Below are 21,161 nucleotides of genomic sequence, written 5' to 3'. Positions count from 1 at the left end.
CAGTAGGAATAAGGGAAGCTAGTTCCCATTCATAGCTCTTAGTGATGTCCCTGGGGAGAACTGAAGGACCTGTGCTGAGCAGGTCTCACTCGAACAAACCAGAGCTGGACACCTCCTTGCATATCTTGTGATTTCCTCCTACTGAAAAACTATTTAGGATCAATTCCTGCCTTTAATTAATAAAGATTGCATCTTTGTTCTGGGTCAATAGAACATCTGCATCATTGAGGAATTACATACTATAGTTGGGTAAGCATAATAATGACTCTATCTCTTTGTATTGACTTCTAGTTTGGTATGAGGTCTGGAAAAAAGGGACCAGCTTATGTGATGTTCTATTCATTTTATTTTATTTTATTTTTATTCCCCGACACTTCTTTGAGGGTATTATGTATTATGTATCTTAGCACCAATAGAAGCCTTTTTTATTGCTGAATCATTTCCAGTAATTTAAGAATAGACTTTAAGTAGCACCACCTATTAATAAAGGAGCATATTTAATACACTTAATGCCATTGCAGTCAATGGAAAAGCTCCCAGTGGGTTCTTGTACAAGTTTTGTGTTTATTTTTTGCCTGTATTTAAGTCTCTGAAAACTCTGAAATCAGTCTACTGAACCTAAGCAGGTAAGCAAGTACATTTCATTCCCTTCTGTATAATTAGTTTACAGATGTGCAGATTTGGAAACCTGAAAACACCTTGGGTATATAGCACAGGCCATAAAATTTCACAAAGTTATTGGTGCATGAAAGTTGTGCTTAAGTGGTAGCTTATAAATAGTGATATAAAGTCACCAAATAATGTAAAATTCCCTGGTGACATGATCCTCACTGACTTGATATTCATTGACCTATTTCAAGGCTGTTCATTTCATTTTACAGCCATAAAGTGTTGCAATATTTATAAAAAAGTTAAAAATGTGTCAATATCCTTTATCCTGAAATAAACAATACATTCAAGAAACCTTTTATATGAAAAGATTTAACTCATAAATCTGTGCTTTGTATTATCCTAATGAGTTATTTTGACAAGAGGATTGTTCTTAAGTGGGATGACTTATTTCTTTTCACACTGAAAGTAAAAGTTATGAAAGGGTATTTTGAATGTGTCTGAAAGGTCTCTGTTATTTTCCAGTCATGAATAAGAACCATAAATGTTTGTTTGTGGCATCAAACATTTGACATCCATTTAAGGTGCAAGCTAGTGTACGTTGGTTTTGGTACATAGTTCAAATCTTTGAAAACCTAGACAAGGTTGATGGTAATTTTTCTCAATAGTAGTATACAGAAATTTTGCTTATTTTTAGAACCAGAGCCAGAAACAGCACACGAAACTATGAAACTATCCCAAAGGCTTTTTTTTTTTTTTTTTTTTTTTTTTTAAACACTGAAGTTTAGTGAGCTCAAGCTGCTGTCACTGTTTTCCTCTTTCTGTTGAGGGAAACACAGCTTTTTATTTGTAGGAAAAAACATCCCTATTTTACACTTCATGACAATGCTAAAATGGACCGTACCATTCCCAGCATTAGATAGCACCAGTAATCTCACCACATGTTTTAATGAGAACAACTTCCAATTTTCAATTGCACCAGAAGATGGCAATAGTAATTTCTAGTAATCAATAGTAATAATAATTTCACTGAAGTCAGTGAGAGTTCATGAAGAAGGGAGCTTGCAAGATGGTTTATTTCTTGTGGTATCTTGCATTTATACTTTTCATCTTCAATCAAAAATTGAAATACAAAGTTAAAAGTATGGGTTAAATACATGTATCCAAGATAACGTGGCTTTGTTCAGTTTTTAAAAGGATGGTGAAATAGAGTATTTAGAAAATTGACTATTTAAATCAATATTAGCTTAATGTATATTGTAGTCCATCACTGGTATGTCAGGTCTTTGCTTTTATTTTACTCCTCCTTATTTTGAGGAAAGTTATGTAGCTGAAGTCTACTTCAAGGCAAATGTGAAAATCAACCTGCATATTGCAGTTATTAGAACATTTAAAGTCACAGCAAATTTCAACCATCTTATCAGTTCATCAGAGAGCTTGTGGAAGAGTGTCTTGACATTTCAAAATTTGTTCATAAATTCTACTGCATTCGCTGTGATTTCCTACCTGGCCCTGGTTTGTGCTTAGTGGCATGTATGGTGTCCTGCAATGACTTACAGTCATGATTCACATAGAGTGTCTTTTGCTGCCCTAAAGTATCATTACCGGGATTACTGTTGGCTGGCTAAGCAGTGGCCTCACTAAAGTCTGTACATCTTTGCTGGTAACTTCTTAATCTGGCATGCTGAGCAGTCCTAAAGTACAGAGCACATCTTTTAACACTATATGAATATTAACTTAATGAAAACCATAACTCAGGCTGTCCTTCAGCATTAAGAAGTGTTTGGCAGCAATGTTAGGTTAAACTATTTCATTCCCACTATTTGTTTGTGGCCAAAGCAATCCTGTGAAGCAGCTAAGAGGCAGGGCACACAGACTTGAATTTGGCACTGTGTGTAGCTTCTGGTCAATTGGAAGTGTGGCCAGGACATCTCTACAACTTGCCAAAGTCTCAGGCTGCGCTTGCTGGCCTCTGCTTGCAGCACTCTGGGTGCATGAATGCTATTGTTCAGGTAGTCTGGGTAGGGCATGGAGTAATTTGGTAACAAAAATCGGACTGTGGAAGATGTGGAAAGGCAAGGCAATTCAGAAGTCAGCCACAACTTTTAAATTTTAATTTAAATTACTTACAGATGTTTTGGGGAAGATTTTGTATAAATTATTTAGCTTGCACCATATAATGAACATTATAGAGAAATACCACTTTGATCTGGATTATGTATGAATAGCTGGTTTCTTTGCATCAACACTTCGCTGAGCATGTCTGTAAATTAAGCATTCAAATATGTAAGCTCACAGCAAACCATAAAATAAAGATGTTTTAGACTGCCCTGTATCTTTCCACAGTCTTTATTCACATAATCAAAGTAAAAGTACAAATGCTGACCCAAATATTTGATTTAAGAATTGGAAAGGGAGAGGGAGAGCAGAGGTGTCCATGTCAGCGAGGGGTTCATAATCTGAATAAACTTTCAAATTAAAACAATATGGAAAAACTCTGTGCCTTAAGGGCAGAACAGCTTTACTGTATAACCCATTTTATTTGGTCTGTTATGGTTTTCTCTGCAGAACAAAAATATCACTGTCTGCTGGCTAAATGGAAAACAGTTGGATCATAAAAATATCAAATGAATCTATTTGGCAACCACTATTAATCTACACATATTTATGTAACTGTTAGTTTTCTTCTGGAATATACTGTCTGGAAATATAGCCTGGGGCTTCCTCAGATCTCCTGGAAAGAATTAGCGTTCAGATCACCTTTGTAAAAATACATTACTTAGAACAGGTTAATTTTTTGCTACATTCTTTGATTTATTTTTTGATTTTTTTTTTTTTAATATAAATTACTATTCATTCGTAATGAATAGGTATTAGAATAGTTCTACTTAGTTATAGCTAACACAGATATTTACATTACCAGAAAGCCCTAACATCTGCTTTCAAGTGACCATCAAACTTTAGTGAATTAGTAAATATGGAACACATTGTGAGTTTATTTTGAATGCTTGAAAATGGGAGATTTAATACCTGTCTCAGAGCTTTTGGGCCCCAAAGAAAAAAGAAGTTGCTAATGAATTTCCGATTGTTTAGAGTATTTAAAGAAATCAGTGCAATTCAGCCTACAGATTCTGAATTTCCTGTTTGCTTAAGATGAAACATAATTGTTTGTTAAAGCCAGCTAAATTACTTATGAAAATGACTTCTGTTAATGGAGTCACAGGAAGCCTGTTCTACAAGGTGATAGATACGTATCTTTCTTTCATAGTTCATGTGTCCTCAGAAGAAACCAAATCTTTGCTACAATCTCTCTCTAATCTTTTTGCTCGGTACTATTGTTCCCTGATAGATATAAAACTGTTATGTGAGTTACAGATATGATCTTGCCTTTTGTCTAGACAAAATAATAAGCCCAACGCAGCAGAATCATGTTAGACACCCACTGACTTTATTAAGGTCACTGGCAATATTGCATTAAATTTCAGCGGAACTATTTTTTTCTCTATAGACTTTTAAAATTTGATTTAAAAGGTCTAAATGATTAATATATCTACTAAAAATAATTTGCCATATTTTTTGCTTTCTACTATCAGATTTCCTAGCCACTTAGAGCCCTTTCTGTAGAAATTGTTTCAGTGGTTGCAAGTAATCATGTTCATCATTTTTATCTGATGCTGTTTGTATAGCCCTTATGTTCTCCACAAGAATTTGCTCTTTTATTGTAGACATTTGCTCAAAGATGTACATTTTATAATTAGAGAATATGTGCTAGAGAGCTCTAGACTAATGGTCATCTACGTTAATTTTTGGGAATTGGAGAGATCTAATCCTTAAACAAAAAATAAGAAAAGATGAATTGAGAAACTGCAAAGAGTAATGCCTTTATGTAGATTAAACTGATGATATAATTTGAAATGTCAGTTCTATTGTGAGAATCTGCATTAATGCTTATGGAACTTCATATGGGTTGTTTATGGAAGTCTCATGCATATGTGATCTCAAATTCTGTAGTAATACTTTTGTTTAAGTGCCAAGTATTTTTTACAAATAGCATCTGGGTACCTGGGTCTTCCTACAGTTAATAAATATTGTCCATTCCTTCCACTCACTAGAATTATTTTTACCAAATAGGTTCTTATTTCTGATCTCCAGGACTGCCCATTTTGTTGTGAAGCTCTAGGAAAAAAATTCTGCTCATTGGTGTTGCTCAAGATGACAGTGGTAGAGAAGTTGCACCTGGTTACATATACCTCCTTAACATTATAACAGCTCATAAAATTTATGAAAGCTTTGACACTGTTGCCATTCTGAGGCCAAAACTTTACTAGGAATAGAGATTTTCATTTGTAGTTTGAGTGCAGTTGGTGAGGTCTTCTGGGAGGATTATTGAGCTAAAGATCAAAAATACATCCTGACACTTAAAATGGGGCCATATGATGCTTCTGAAAGGCAATCAGACTTGCTCTGTCTGGTGTCCTCTGAAAGACAGAGGATCCCTTCAGAGCTGTGTCTCTTTACAGAGAAAATGCATTCTCCCTGGCTCTTGCATGCTTTGTTCTGGCTTTTGTGATCTTCACTCTCAGTGTTCCCTGAAAAAATATCACTGTTTCTGTGATTTATACATCAAAATGCATTCTCTGATGTAGCTGCAGCTTGATCCCTTAACTGCTTTGAAAACTAGCACCAAGGTTTTCAGCTGTTATAAGAACGTGACTGGATGTCAGTGGACAGTTTTCAGCATAAGCTACATGTTTCAGCATAAGCTACTGCCCTGGAAGAAGGAGGGCAGTCACATAAGCACCATAAGGGGCTTAAAGTTATTTTGGCTTTCAGACTTGCCTATGCATTACATAAATGGAGTACAGAAGTAAAGATGCATGAACCATTGTAGTTATCCCATCATCCAAAAGGAACATTTTTCTAAAGAAGTGTGGATGATGGATGATATCTTTGGAAAATGTTGTCATTCTAAGTATAACTTTGCATCATCTTGATAAGTGGTGACTTATGTTGCTGTTGGAGGAAAAGGGGGATATCTTTTTGAAAAAAATCTTCTATATGGTAGCCTTTTGGTCCTTTCTCAGTTCTGTATTACTGTATTAGATTTATTTATTTATTTATTTATTTTCTTCATTCACAAGATAAGAGATGTTCTGGATTCAAGAGGTTTGCCTCATTAGGAAATGCGTGGTATATGGTAGTGTGTTACTGGAATACTGCTTTAGGCTAAACCAGTCTGTCACATGTCATTTTCTCTGCCATGGCTTCCACAAAGAGGGTGGATGAAGCGACCTGTTGAACAGAAGCCTTCAGAAAGGAGGAAGAGATACTCACCAGGGTTCTTCCAGTGGTTTTGGAGAACATGATGGGAGATGCATGTCCTCTGCTCCTGCCACATAACTGTGCACCTCAGTAGCTCTCTAGAGGCTGCCCTGCAGGATGCACGGGCATGACCAGTCCTGTTGTGACCCTCACTCTGTCAGCAACTGGCTTCCACCTACAAGGATGAGGAAGAAGACGAAGAACACAGGCAATGGGCCACAGAGCTGACGTATCAGCCATGCTACAGCAGCAGTACAGAGGTGCAGCAGACACATCAGGCTAGGGATAAGGGAGGTAGGTTTCTCTTCTCTGTGGACACAAGCTGTTTCTTCTGAGTATGCATAAGTTGCTGGAGTTCTTTTGCTTTGGTTTATGCTCTGAGACATTTGGAGTGCTTTTTTTAAAAAATTGATGTTCCCACTTTTTAGTTATTTTGCCCAGGAAGAGAACATAATGGTAGAGTGACATATAACTTTCTATTTTGTAGACTCTGATTTTATGTGTTGCTTTTGATGGAATTTGCAGTCCAAGATGTTCTCTTTAACCAACTGAAACAATATATTTAGGTGTAAACACAAAAATACATTTGATTATAGCTCATGCAATTGTGGTTAGATTTCATTAGTCGAACTTCCAGAAAAAGAGCTTAATCTCTGGATTTGAATGTAAAGCTGATATTCAGATATACTGTTGCACATTTATTGTACAACTTCAGTGCACAAGAAAAAAGTCTGATACCTTTTATGTCCACCTCTGCCAGTACAGTTCAGTGTAATTTTCTGTTCATTCTCCCCCCTGCCCTCCCAACTACAGATAAAAATTGGATAAGGGATAAAATGGGGCAATTGCATTTTGTAGAAAATAAACTAGCTGATTCCATATTTATAAACTTTATTAACCTGACAAGGAGGAGTGGAATAGCCAGCAAATCATGTGCAGGATTGAAAATGTCAAAGTTGTGAAGCATAGTACCATAATTACCAAAGTACATCAGGTATTATTAGAATTTTGATAGTTCCCTCTTCTGACAAGTATGGTAATGAGAACAGAAAATATACAAAATTAATTTATTTTCATGACAAAAATAGTAATGAGGTGAGATGATTACATCCAATTCGCAATCTCAGAGTTGTCATTTCCCATTGGACTGGACCAGTAATCTTAGCAGCTTAATTAAATCAGTAATAATAATTCCTCCTCCCTTCCCCCTCTGCTCAGAAGAGGGAAAATTTAATGGAAAGGCAAGAACATTTCCACAGTAAAAGTTGCCTTGAGGTTTGCACTCAAAACAGTGATTAAGCATTTTATTATGTACTTTTATCTATGCTCTTGAACACTGAACTTGTGAGTTAGTCTTCAGAAGAGACCTTAAGAATAGTTAAACATTTTGCTAAGTATGCATTATGTATGTTGCAAGGGAAAACTTCAAAGATTTGTATTTTCTGTGAACTCTATACCAAGTTTTTGTTTGTTTGTTTGTTTTGTTGTTATTGTTGTTTTTCCTTATACTAATAGTATAATGTGTATATTAACGTTTAAGGAAGTGATCAAATAATACTGCTTGACCTCAATATTATTTATATTGTGAACTTATTAGTGCAGCATTATTGAAAGGATTTTAAAGCAACTGACATTCTGATTAAAAATCATATTAAATAGCAGTACACACTAATCCAGAAATTGCTATTTTAATTAGTCAATTAGCAAATTAGCAGCTGTCATATTTGGTTACACTTCTACTAAAGTCCAGTACAAATGAAGTATCTTTTTTTTTTAAATCTTTTTTTTTTTTCTTCTTTCTTTTAAATCAGTAGCCATTAGGGTAGAAATTAGTAGCAACATGTAGCCATTAGGGCACAAATTAGGCTGTCTCAGTGATTTAGACTGTGATTCAGGGGTACCTCCTTAAATAAGGACAAAGGACATAAAAGAAATAAATGGAAAGCTTTCTTATCAAGTCTCATAAAGTAGCTACAGCCAATTTGTCTTTGTTTCGATACTTCTTCTATTTGTCTGCCTCCTTTTCTCCTCTTTCTCAGGATCAGAGAGTTAGAGGGGAAGCCTATGTGTCTCTCTCCTCTTTCTCAGGATCAGAGAGTTAGAGGGGAAGCCTATGTGTCTCTATCTGCAATTTTCTGAAACCTGTATGAAGCTATGATACAAGTTAACTCTGTTAGCATCCCCATCTGATTATAGGTAATCAATTTCATCTTTTTTTTTTTTTTCCTTTTTTTTTTTTCAGTAAATTCCTCTGATAAACATCAGTCTCCAAGTATAAAAATAATTTCCAAAATCTCTTAGGTTTTCTATCAGCCATCATAATTACCCTACTTATTAGCTTCTTATATCAGATTTTTTTTTTCTTTTAAATTCAGCACCTCTTAGAAGCTGGAGATAGGGTTAATAGAAACAACCTTAAAAGACTAAGGTGCTCAGTCACACTTCTTAAGTAGTAGGTGGCAAAAAGTACATTATCTAATATTATATCATTATCCTCTGTGGATGTTTCTAATGTGAATCCTTACTGACCTGTTCCAGTGCTATCAGAAACATCAGCAAAAAATCTGGAAGAAAATACATGGATTTATTACTGAGAAAATGTACAAATGACACCACAGCTGAACAGTAAATAAGGTAGCTCATATATATAGATTGGTTTAATTGGGTTTCTAGAGTGTTTCTTTTGGAAAACAAAACAAAACAAAACAAAACAAAAAAACTCAAAACAAAACAAAACAAAAAAAACCTCAGGTTTTAAAAAGGCCAAATGCAAGATTACAGGGTTGAGGACAAAGAATGTAGGCCATAACATGAGATGATGTCCTGCTAAAACGCCACTGGGAAAGACACCGGCCTCATGGTAAAAGATAATAGCAGTGCATGAGTTTCCAGTCCTGTTGTAGATATGGGATGATGTGGGATGTTAAAATGTTAAAGGTCTTTCCAGCCAAAATTGTTAGAATATCAAAAGCTGGATCAAGGCATGCAGCTGCTGAAATTACCCAGCAAGACCTAGGCAAATCAGATCCCTGAGAATTTTGACTTGGCTACATGGTGGAAGGCATTTACAAAGTCTCTTTAGCTGGTATTCTTTGTTGAGTACTGAGGCATATCAGAGAGAAAATCAAAGGGAGAAGGTTACAAGGCAGTGTGTTGTTGCAGCTGTTGTCCAGCCCAGAACACATGCTGGTAGGGGACCCCAGGGCCAGGGAAGTTGTGCCAACGCTGATGGAGTGCTTCCTATACAGGTAATCATGGCAACATCATTTGTTCCTGATGCAGGTACCTCAGTGCTGTTGGCCTCACAAAACTTGATCCCCACAGAGCTCCCCTCTGAGTGCCAGTGAAGTTTGGCTTTTTGTACCTTGGCTCCCCCTTAATCATTGACAAAATCCCTCCACCCCTCCTGTTTATTGCATGCAGCCATTTCTCATGTCACATCTGGCAGTTTTCCACGTCCTTCCAAGTCATTAAACACCTAACAGAGAAAAACAATACTGATTTAAGAAACATCAAAGTTATGTAATTGCCTTGTGATTTTTTTCTCACTTCTGTAAACCTGGGTGTGTCATTTGTTCCCTTTAATTGCTGCTAAAAAGACTGGTCTTGCTCTGGGTAGTAGTTTTACAAACATGTGGTTTTGCACCCAGAGATTTTCATTTGGCATGCTACTTGCTATTTAGAAAAGCTCTACATTAACTTGTGAATATTAGGTATAGTCTGAATCCCACTGTGAAATCCAGTGTTTGGTTTGGAGCTTTACCTTTTAATTTTTCACAGCTTCAAATGGTCATATAAATAAATATAACATATAAGTTGTGAGAGTACATCAGAACTTTAATGAAAAAACAACTAGGGCTTTCACTTATCTATTAACTTTCTATTTTCCCAGAAGAAATTGTTTATGTCAATATTTTATTATGATGGGGATGAACAGGAGAAAGAAGCAAAGTCTAATCTAAGCAGATGGTTGTCGAAACTGCACAGAGTAGCTGAGAATATAAAAATAAATAAGAAGAGAGTTTCCCTCATTTTGTTTTTATGTCATGAATAGTGAATAAATCATACATTATAGACAAATCAAAAATACCTAAAAAATAGATAAAGCGTAAAATGAAAAAGAACTAAAACAAGGTTGCTGAAAAGTATTTTGCAGACTAATATGTGATTACTGTTAGACCTTAAATAGTCAGTGAATGCTGATATGACTGAAAACAATAAAAATGGACATATGCATTATATTTATGCATTGATAATCTCATCTTGGAGATATTACAAGGATGATTCACTTTAACAAGAAAAGAAGAATGTATTTCAAGCTGTTACTTAGTTACTGACAAATCAACTGTGTTACTTGGGCACAAGGATGGGCAAAGTAAATTTGTAAGACAGATAGGCTGCTATGAGTTTTACATCTGACGGATGAAAATCTGAATGCTAACCCAAACTTTTCTCTCCATTTAGAGACTTCTCTTTAGCCAGTCTACACTCTGATTTTTGATTTTTACTGGAAAAATCATAGAATGGATCTGTCTTTCCTATTTAGATGAGTTTCTAGACTCAGACTGGAATGAATTAGACCTGGACTAATTATTTTCTATGTGGTGGGAAAGTACACAAATTAAATAGAAAATTGAACTAATAGAACAATATGTATCTACCAGCCTTTTTGAACAGTGTCTGACTGCCTTGCAATATTTGTCTGTGTAAATGTGTATATATTGTATTTCAATGCTTATACATGCAAAAGTAAATCTTTAATGGAATTTTATATAAAGAGGTTAGGACTACATAAGCGACTCTTGGTGTCACTGCAGAGTGTGTTTGTGGTTACAAGGTTACTTAGCCTATTGTTGCAGCAGAATTTATCTGACTCACAGAATAGAGGGACTGCAACACACATTTCCAGTTAAGTGGGTGCCTTTGAACTGTGTTAAATTGAGGGTCTTCATTGACTCGGATTACTAAATCATTACATGTTGTACAGTTAGTATTATTGCATTGTATGTATATGTATATGTAAAATACACATAATGTATGAATACAGTAATTATAAGAATTCTAAAGGATAAAAATTCTTCAAAAACAAAGGATCTGATTTTAATCCCAGTTCATTTGTGTCTGAACTTTTACTTTGAAGGGTAAGGTTTTTTTTTTTCTCACTCCTTCTGCTCTCCTGGAACAAGGGAATTAAATCCACAGTCTGTTCCCCACTAATTTTCAATTACTAATGCCTCCTATTCAAAAAGTAAAGAGGTTTCAGTTCTTATACGTAAGTATTCCTGTTCTAAAGTAAAAGGTTAATTTGAGTACTGAAAATGTGAACATTGCCTTGGCAGTTTAACAGGTATTTTGAGCCCTTGTAAACTAATTTATACTAGCAAGGATAAAAATTACAAGGGTTACTAATCTTCATGCTGAAATCATTAAGATAATTACCACCAACTGTTTTATTATCCAAGTATATCAAGGGAAATGTAGTTGCATCCTAGAGCAATGAGTGAAAACTCAGTAGGTATGTACCAATCTATGCTTTAAATGGCATGTTGAAAAATGGATACTGAACCTGGTGCATGTGTCTTGTACTGGTGCATAAATTTCCCATTGGTAAACTTAAAAAGTGTGTGTATTAAGTAGAATACAGTCTCTGCAAGGAGATCTGTGATTTCCTAATATAGCCATGTCAGGTCTACTTTTGTTTTGGTATTTTCCACTCAGTACAGTACTCCCACTGATTTGGTTTGCATCTCTTTCTTGTGTTTCTTTATTTCTGGTAAATAAAGCTATTACTTGTGTTTATTTTTTTTCCTAAATCAAAAAGATAACACTTTCAGGATCTTTTTGTAACTTTTTTTTTTTTTTTTTTTTTTTTTTTTTTAATCCAGTCTTGTAAAGCAAATGAACAAATCTTAGAGGAATCTTTCTGTAATCAGTGCTGCAAGTTTTTTTTGCTTTCTTTCCCCTTGAGTTCCACAATAGAAATATTTCCTGCTTTCCCATCAGGAAAATGTAAGGGGTTCTGTGAAGTCTTTTTAGGCTTGTAAAATTCAGAAAAGACACAAAAGTTATTCTGAAAGAACAAATACTCAGTGCTATCATTCACACCAAATCTGTGCCATCACCTTTCCCAGAACACCTCAAGCAAATAGGCTTACAACCGAATATAAATAGTTTCTAGACTATTTTCTTTTACAATAAATAGCAAAGATATTTAAAAAAATAAAAAATTTTTAAAATATCAGAAAAGCCTTTAAGGATTAAAATTAAGGGTTTTCTTTGGAAAAGGGATAAAAGAAGTCAACAACCAATCAACTTCTTCAGTCCTTTTTCCAGATTGAAAATAAGAGGAAAAGTCTGTAAGGTAACGTTTTTCTATTTTATATATCCCTCTTAGGGGAAGGCCCACTATCATAATAAAAGCACCCTCACCCAATGAAGCTGTAAAAGCCAGGTTAAGAGTGAACAAAATATTCTGTACACATTGTCATATCCTTAACAGGTGCAAATTGACTTTGCTTCATTGACTTCAATGGTAAGTGTAAAATATGTCTATATGTGTAAAATATGTATGTCATCTGTGAATCCAATCCACTGTATTAAATTAATTACAATATGAGCTAACTACCCAGGGACTATATTTATACTTCAGTTGATCCTGTGTAAATACACAAGAAAAACATTTCCTAGAAACTCACCACTTAGCCTTTTAAACAGGTTCAGTTATTCAGTATTTCATTAAAATTACCTACTCTGTGAATTAAGGAGAGGGGAAAACAAACCCAAACCCTTAGGGACCATGTTTAGATGTACTTTGAGGTTCTGTCTCATTGTACAGATGTCTTTACTTTAGCAAACAGAATTCAAGTTTTCACTTATACTGAGGCTCTCACAAATATATATAAACATATGAAGCTTTAATGAAGAGTCAAAGGTAATGACTCCCTGGACTTTTAGAAAGGAACAGGAAAAAATGGAGTGAGTTTTTTTGGATGTGGCACCTTTCTTGTTTTTATTTCAGTGTTGTGGTTGTAAAGGATGTGTACAAGTCTAGTGCATTAGACTGATATAGGGAAAGAACATGTGTAGTTACAGAGAATTCTGACAGATGGGAAGGACCCAGGGGATCTGAGGTCAGAGGATAACTGATTGCTCATACATTATCTAGTAAAAATAAATAAATAATTGACATTTTAGTCTGTACAAATTCAGTGAAGAGCACATAGGTTGCCAATTTGGAGTAATAGATAGATTCCTGAATACAGTTGTTAAGATTTTAGAGATAGTATTGAGTGATCTTTCTATTAACAAATAAGATATTGGATTCTGCCTAATTTTAACTGTTGCATACAAGTCAGAAATTACAACAACAAAAAAAGAGTATAGATTTTTATGCAGTATTACATTAACTTTCTCGAAATAATGATGATACTTTTGAATTAAATGACAATTTGGATATTTCCCAGTTCTTACAGAATGCCTGTGAAAAATAGAAAAAAAAAAAAAAGAAAAAAAAGAAAGAAAAAAAAGCACAACAAATGGAAAACATTCTGGTCAAATGGATAAAGAAAGAAAACATGCAAGCCAGATGACCATTTCAGACCCTAAAAACAATTAATTAAAAGTAATCTCTCGAACATTCTGGACAATATGGAAAAAACAATGCCACAACTCATACTCTACATTCCAACAGCTGGCCTGTGGCTTAAGGTTTCTAAGAGCAATTGACTGTCATAGGTGAAGAACAATATCTTGACAGAAAGTAATTGAATAAAATTGAAAATTCAGATCTTTCTGTGCTCTCTTTTTCAGTTTTGTATGGATTTTCTCTTGCTGTGTGCCTCTGTGAATGAGGATGGCAAGACCTGTATGTGCAGGCACTTTATGTAATGCATGTAAGTAGAGAAAGGGAAGGGTGGATTTTCACACCAGCTGTTGGAAGGTTTTTTGTCACTATTGTCAAAGAATGTTAAGTATGGTACAAGGAATAGTTCCCATTTGGTAGTATAGAAAGAGTCTGACAGACCTTGCTGTTTATGAAAATAGCTGTTGCACGCTTCCTAGCTGCACCCCCAGTCTTTTCTTCAATTGCTGCTTGTTAGATCTCTAGTAATGCTAGCAACCCTCACTAAATGGGGCTTTGGGGATGCAGTTTCTTGCAACATAAAGCTGAAAAGTGTTTGCATAGATGTTTTCACCTAGCATCTGGCATCCACGAGATCTGTGTTTAGGGAAATGCATTTGCCAGTTTCCAGTACACCTAGGAGTGGTTCAGCCAAGATTTCCATAGCCTTATGGGATTTTTAGGCACTCAACTGGGCAGAGCATTATGTAGCAAAGAGCGGTTCATGAAAAAATACAGTGTTTGGCTCCCAAATCCTAGCTGTCCTTATTGTATTGGTATTGAAGAGAGAACTAAGTCAAAACTACATTTCTCAGTCAGAATCCTTATCAGGCATGCAAATATAGAAAAGACATTACCTTCACAACAACCTCATAGTTTACCATATATTAACACAGAGACATTGATAATTCTATATACACTACTGCTGTGTTGTGAGGACATTCAGGGTAACTAATGCCATTTGCTTCCTGCAGATTTCAGTGTCAGAAATCTGTGTCTGTTGTTGGCTCAGCTCTCATAGAAAGCCACAGTGCTTGCAATGCTGAAACCATGCAACTGCGGTGCACAGCCTGTGACCAATTCAGAGATGAAATATCATCTCTGCTTCCCTCCAGTGTCCAAAACTATTTTGCCCTGGAAACTCCTGTGGGGGAGGTATCATCTGTATCATAGAGTACACAAATCTTGTTGTGATGCTCAGTTTTTTTAAGACTGTGTCATGTTATTTTTGTCCTTGAAATTTGTGGAAAGAAAAGGTCACTGACCTAATTTAGATCAATGCAAAATCCTAAATATCCTGTTGCCTATGACTCAGAAGCATACTTTTTACTGAAGACATACTACTAGTAACTTTAGGTTATAATTATTTATATAATTTTGGCGGCTTACAAGAAAACTGGATGAATAACCATTTAAGAATATTACCAACCAATTTATTTATGTAATTGGCAATATCTTTGCAATTACATAAATACTAAAAAATGCCAAATGGCTAGATAGTGGCATACTGAGTTCTATAAAGCAGTTACCCTGCTCCATTCGAATGTATGGTGCTTTCCATGCTGCACTATCCACAGATAGCTTTAAGAAAAAATAAAAAAAGAATAAAATCATCATATTTCCCTCTATTATAATTGACCATTTTAATGTAAATGTGGGCCCAATAAAAGCTATTTATTTACCCTACTTTTACTTTTTATACTTATACCATTTATACTACTAAATGAATACTATTTATTTATAATACTATTTATTTATACTACTAAAAACTATTAAAAGTTTTAGCCTAAAAGTCTTCAGGATAGATTGATTTGAAATGCTTTCAATGTACTTTGAACTGTAGACATAATTACCGTGCAGATAGAATCCTATAATATTCTATGGAAAAATTCATACTAATTCTAGATGTAAGGAATTGACAAGTGCATGAATAGTTCTGTGTGACTTTTCATGTAAAAAGGTAAAAAACAGTTCTTCAGCCTTTCTTGACCTTTATGCAGAAGCAAATTTGACAAATTGTTGATGAACATTCTAAAAAGATAAGCTCTTTCAGGGCTAAAAAAGAGTACGAACTGTATTTCAAGGTAGGTTGTGGATATTTTGACAGATACGTGACAACATTGTTAACAACTATTTTGTAAAATTAAAAATGGGGAAAAAAAAGAAGGAATTTTAACTTGCAAAAATTTGTTGTTCATATTAGCAGTTACCAAGGCATAAGAATTTTATACAGCCTTTCTTAGAAAATAAGTAATTTTTTGATAATTCTGTAAAGCAAACACAGTAAACTATATAAAGGCTGATTTCAAATCCACAACAAAATACTGCTGTTTTGCTGTAAGTATTACAATGCCAAATGATATTATACCAAGTTTGTTTTGGAAACTTAAGCAGTTAAGGTATTGATTTTGCTGAAGTTTCTTAAATGATGAAACAACCTCTGGGATTTTAAATTGTTTGTTTTCTTGACATTTTAAATACACTTTTAATTGTTAAGAATTAGAAAGAGTAACAAAAGCTGAAGATAATATAGCTTATTCTGAGCAAAATCCAGCCTGAAGGTAGGTTTGTCTTTCAAAGAGAGTGAAAAAAAACAACAATTAAATGATGCTTTCACTTTACTAGGCTGATTAGAAGCAATTCAAGTGCCTCAAGTGATGTAAAGTTTTAAATCTATTGATTAAATTTGCATCTCTTAATTTAGAAATGATCATCCATGTGGAGTGCAGCCTAAACAGCAGAATCTTTCACTACTTAAGTATTGATTTTTAATATGTCAAATGTACTAATTAAAATTGATATTTTGTAGATTACATTTTAAATATTAATATTTGCTTGAATTTTAACCACTGACATCTGTGATATTTTGCAGAATTATATGGGTCATCACATGTTACTCCAGCAGAGTTACAGAATGAAAGTGGAAGTAGCTTCTTTCAATACAGAAGTCTATGAAAACTGGGCTTCCTTTCTATATGTTATATGGCACATAAGACTGTTTTAGCTGAGCGGAATGGTGCTTTCATGGTATGGTACTGCTATCATGCAGTCTGGCTTAGTTCATTTCATAATGGAGAGCCATGAATAAATGGGTTGAAAACAATGACTTTGAGCATTATGTCCCTTAGGATTACAGACACAGACTTCTGCTATATGTTCACCTGGTTTTGTTGTGAGCTAATGCTCACGTGTTTGGAGCTTCTTCCTGACAGTCTTGGACATTTTCATGGCTAGAAAATTATTCAAATCAATTAATCTTGGTGATTTGGATTGATGCTCCTCAGGACAAAGGCAGCAGGGCAGAATTTGTCTGGTATTTTTTCATCTGTGTAAGGTAAAAAAAAACCCTTTCAAATGTTCTGAGTTTTGCAATATTACTGCCTTTTCAAGTATAATTTCACAATCTCCATGGAACCAGACATGTGGAGTTTTAAGATTATTTTTTTCAGTTAACTGATAAAGTGCATTTCAAATTATTTAATAGTGAATAAAACTTTATTGTTCTCACCTAAAGAAGGAAGGAAGTAAAATTATCCAAATTTTATAGGAGATTAAAAAAAAACAAAAAACAAAAAAAAAACAAAACAAACAAACAAACAAACAAAAAAAACAAAAACAAAAAAAAACAACTTACAGGGCTGACATAAGAAACCAGGTGTCTCGAACTGTGAGCCCAGCCTATGGATGCAAACAGACTCTCAAAGAACAGGCTAAATGGAAGTTCTCCAAGTATAACTGTCTTTTTTTTTTTTTTAGTAGTTTATCCTTATTCTCTATGCAGAAACAATATACTCTTGAAATGTGTTGTATGAATGTAGCATATTCCCTGCAGACAAGTAGAGCTTAAATGAATAAAATGCAAATGAAGGCTGTATTGCCTGAAAAGGTATGAAACCTGTTGCTCACTATTACATAAAGAATATATGAAGAATAGGATCTCTAAAAAGGCATCGATCATTTAATAAAAATTACACTGGAATTTGGCAGTCCTCATTCTTTACTAATATCATCTAAAGAATCTCATCATTATTGACAGACTCCTACTATGGACAGAGAATAAGCACATAAGGAGGTAATGTATTAGTGAACAAAGAATAATGTTACAAGGAAAAAGAAATTTATGCAGAGAACAGGTACATAGCAGAGTTTATTAGAAAATAAAATGTGTTATTTGCCTCACTGTCCTCTGAGTTGCTTGGTGATTTGGCAGCAGTGATTTAGATGTCCTAATTCAGTGAAAGATGAATGAAACCTACTTATTTCCATTGACTGTACAGGTAATCCAGACAACTAGTTTGAATGTACATGTCTATATTGTATAAATCAATACTTGGCAGATGAAATTATCTCCCAAAATCCAAGCTAAATGAACAATGACCAAAGATCAATTGCCAGTTTTGGGTGAGCCCAGCAATATGGAAAAGGAGAAAAGCTGATCTTGTGCTGCCACATAGTGAAGGCCTCAGACTGCATTTATGTGCTGGATGGATGGACTGGTCCTAGGTACAGGCATACATGCTCAGCATCTGGCTCTCCTGCTGGGAGATCTCGTAGTGATATCAAAAATGGGCAAACACAGAAGTGACATTTTTTTCTTTAAAAGATTGCATGCACTATGTGATTTCAGGAGAATTAGTTTTGTTAGCATGGGCTGTTTTAAGAAGAGAGGTGGCATGTCACCCTGCCTTGGATCCACTGCCTTGGATCCACTGGGGAGTCAGATGAGAGGTGGGCCAGATGTTATCCCTTTGACTCTTTGTAAACTTGGGCTCCCTAAAATAATATAAGTTTTTGAGTTTGGACTTTAAAGCCCTGCCTCTATAGCTGAACATCCCTAAATAGAGTTGCTGTGATCTCAGGTGTACTTCACTGTGCATTTCCATTCTGTTTAAGTGTATTTTGTGTTCAAGAATGTAATTTTTATTACTATCAGAAAGCACAAAATGAGAATTATAACTAAAACAGATTCCAGCTGCTTTTATATTTAGCCTGAAATTAATCTTCTTTAATGAAAGGGTTAGTCTGAAGGCTTGAAGTACGTGTAAGTGATACATTTCTCCCAATCATAACATTCGTTATTTTCAATTGGTAATATGCATATTTCATTTTAAAAAATACATAAGATGCTCAAACTCCTTGATTACTATGAAATTCTGTGCAAAGAATTTATGAGAGAAAGTTTTCAGGCTTGTCAATAAAGCCTAAAACTCTGCTGCACTGAAGCTTATATGATATGCTGCATACGCTTTTCTAGCATGAACCAGCAGAATTAAATATGACCCAGCTTTACCTCCCTGTATTTAACTCTTACCAAATGAGTCATTTATCCTATACTAAAAGCATTGAAGGAACAAAAAGCAGTAATTGATAACATCATAAAAAATAGAATTGCATTGAGAGCAAATAGCAATCTTTAAGTAATAGAATAGACACGTAGATCACAGGTGTGACTGCTGACTTGGGAGTAGCATTTATATGGACACTATTGCATTTATGTGATTAAAGGAAAACATTTTAAAACACTAACAGTTATAATTGCATCCTTGTTCAGTTCATTAAAACACTTTTTTAATTTTTTGGGAAAAACAAACAAACAAACAAACAAACAAAAAACTAAACCAGATGCATTTATGCTGAGCAGAGAATTTGTGAGGCTGAGCAATTTTCTCAGAGTTGAATTATGGACTATTAACAGATAGAACCTGGCAAGAGAATTGCTAATGTGAAAGGGTGAATGTTCTCCAAGAAAGTGATACATTTAGAAAAAGGGAACAAATTTAGTTGACATGGTAAGGACTCTTTCATTTAAAGTTCACCACATAGTTGCACATTATGGGTAATACTCACCTGGTATACCTAATTAGTGATCGAAATTTCATGCAGACAGCTTTTGGTTTTGGTGAGAGATCCTCCAGTAAAGGAAGCGGTGCTCTGGCAGCTCCAGTTCTTTCTAGCTCAATTCCTCCCCATACAGCAGGAATTCAGACATTTCTCTGGTCTTGCATGCTGATAATTTTGCAGGGGAGATCGAAAAAAAGGCTTCAAATAACTTTAAAATGTATTCAAAATAGCCTCTCATTGGCAATTTTTATGTTCAATCCTTATTTTAAAATTGTGATATGTGCACTTTATATACAAGAGATTGAAAAGAGATATCATAGATGCATTTTTGACTCTCACTTGATATGGGACTCTCATTTTGATAGCATGATGTCTTAGCCCTCTAACTTTCTGTATCTTTCTTACTACTATATATTTGTTATAGTCTTATTATTTCATCTGTGTTTTCATTCTCTTGAATTGCATATAAATATTTGTTACCTCCAAGAAGGCAAGGCTTCAATATCTGCCAGAGAAAGATTTCCTGTTCTCATCATGCTTCCTCTAAAGTCTAACAAAAAAAGACATATTGTCATTTAGCTAGTTACTAGACCCAAATAAGTTTCAAAGCTTAAGCAAACACAGCTGGGAGCATGGTACCTGTGGTGGATGAAAAGCAACTCTTTGATACAAATTAAGTCTTGTTTCTGGCATCTACTTTAAGTTACTACATTTGAGCCAGTTACAAAGTCACGGTTACAGTCATGACAAGATTTTATTCATTTTACGTTGTTTTAACAGTTTTCAGCTTAGACAACAAGAAAATGATCTAATGACTTAAGTAGTTGCTTATGTACACTTAAATCTGAAGTATTGGTTTAGGCAGTCTAAACACCTAGAGCAAAACTTTGCTCTGTTGACTCAAAAAACTTAGTGCTGCAGAGTTTAGTGGAAAGGATGGATGTATTAAGAGTATTTAAAGATATTAAGAGCATATTAAGGATGTATTGTACATATTTAAAAATATGTACAATATGCTTTTAAATGCTTGATAAAGAGAATTTGTTGACCTCTTAGAACTTCTATGGGGGTTCTGAAACAAGGGGTTTTAGTGATCAACATTAAAGGTTCACTGTTAATAACAGAGCGGGTAAGTTACATGTTGCAGGAAGTATTTTCTAAACTAAGGCTACTTCCCTTTTAACCCCACCATTCAAAAAATGATGACTGTAAATTCAGTTTTCTTCTTTTCAAACTATAGGACATAAAAATGACACAGGAACACTGTAGGAAGTAGGTATGTAGGATACAATTGAAAAGAATGAGGGTAATTGAATGTACCTTGAAAAAAAAAAAAACAATGTAAAAGATTGTAAGTTAGAGATCTTGTATAAAGCAATGCATACAGTGCATGGAAAGAGACAGGTGACTAGAATGCAGTAATATTTTAAATGATAGTGGAAAAACATATAGGTGCTTAATTTTTTGCTCTTTCTTTCTCTCTTCCTCTCTTCCTCTCTTTCTTTCTCTTTATTTCTCTAATTTTTCCATTATTTCTTTGGTTTGTATTTTCAGATCTCCAAAATAGCAGTGATTTCTGTGTGGCCTAGGCTTTTTCCAAACTAGAAAGATAGTACTTATATTGTATTATATCGTATAACTTATATCGTATCATATTGTGTTGTATAACTTATATTGTATATTAAAGCCTCTACCTCACCTTCATTTTGAATTTGGTAATTGAGCTCTGGTTTGTTACAACATGGCACCTGCCTCCTGGCTCCACATG

The 21,161-nt window shown here is 34.6% G+C and overlaps 1 protein-coding gene across 10 annotated transcripts in view; it reads left to right on the top strand.

The window, feature by feature from the left end:
• The window catches only part of LOC311436441 (uncharacterized protein), a 289,119-nt gene that overhangs the window by 117,792 nt on the left and 150,166 nt on the right, over positions 1-21,161 (top strand). The window contains exon 4 of one of the 10 annotated variants that reach the window (XR_014692859.1): positions 5,885-5,943. The exons of the other annotated variants lie outside the window; for them this stretch is intronic. The gene's annotated coding sequence lies outside the window, so the exon portion shown is untranslated. Of the gene's footprint in view, positions 1-5,884; positions 5,944-21,161 lie in introns of those variants that run through there. 10 annotated transcript variants of the gene reach the window in all.

Source organism: Aythya ferina (assembly GCF_964211825.1).
Source record: "Aythya ferina genome assembly, chromosome: 4".
NCBI classification, from domain to species: domain Eukaryota; kingdom Metazoa; phylum Chordata; class Aves; order Anseriformes; family Anatidae; genus Aythya; species Aythya ferina.
Note: the sequence above shows the minus strand (reverse complement) of the source record. Positions and strands in the feature narration are given on the sequence as shown.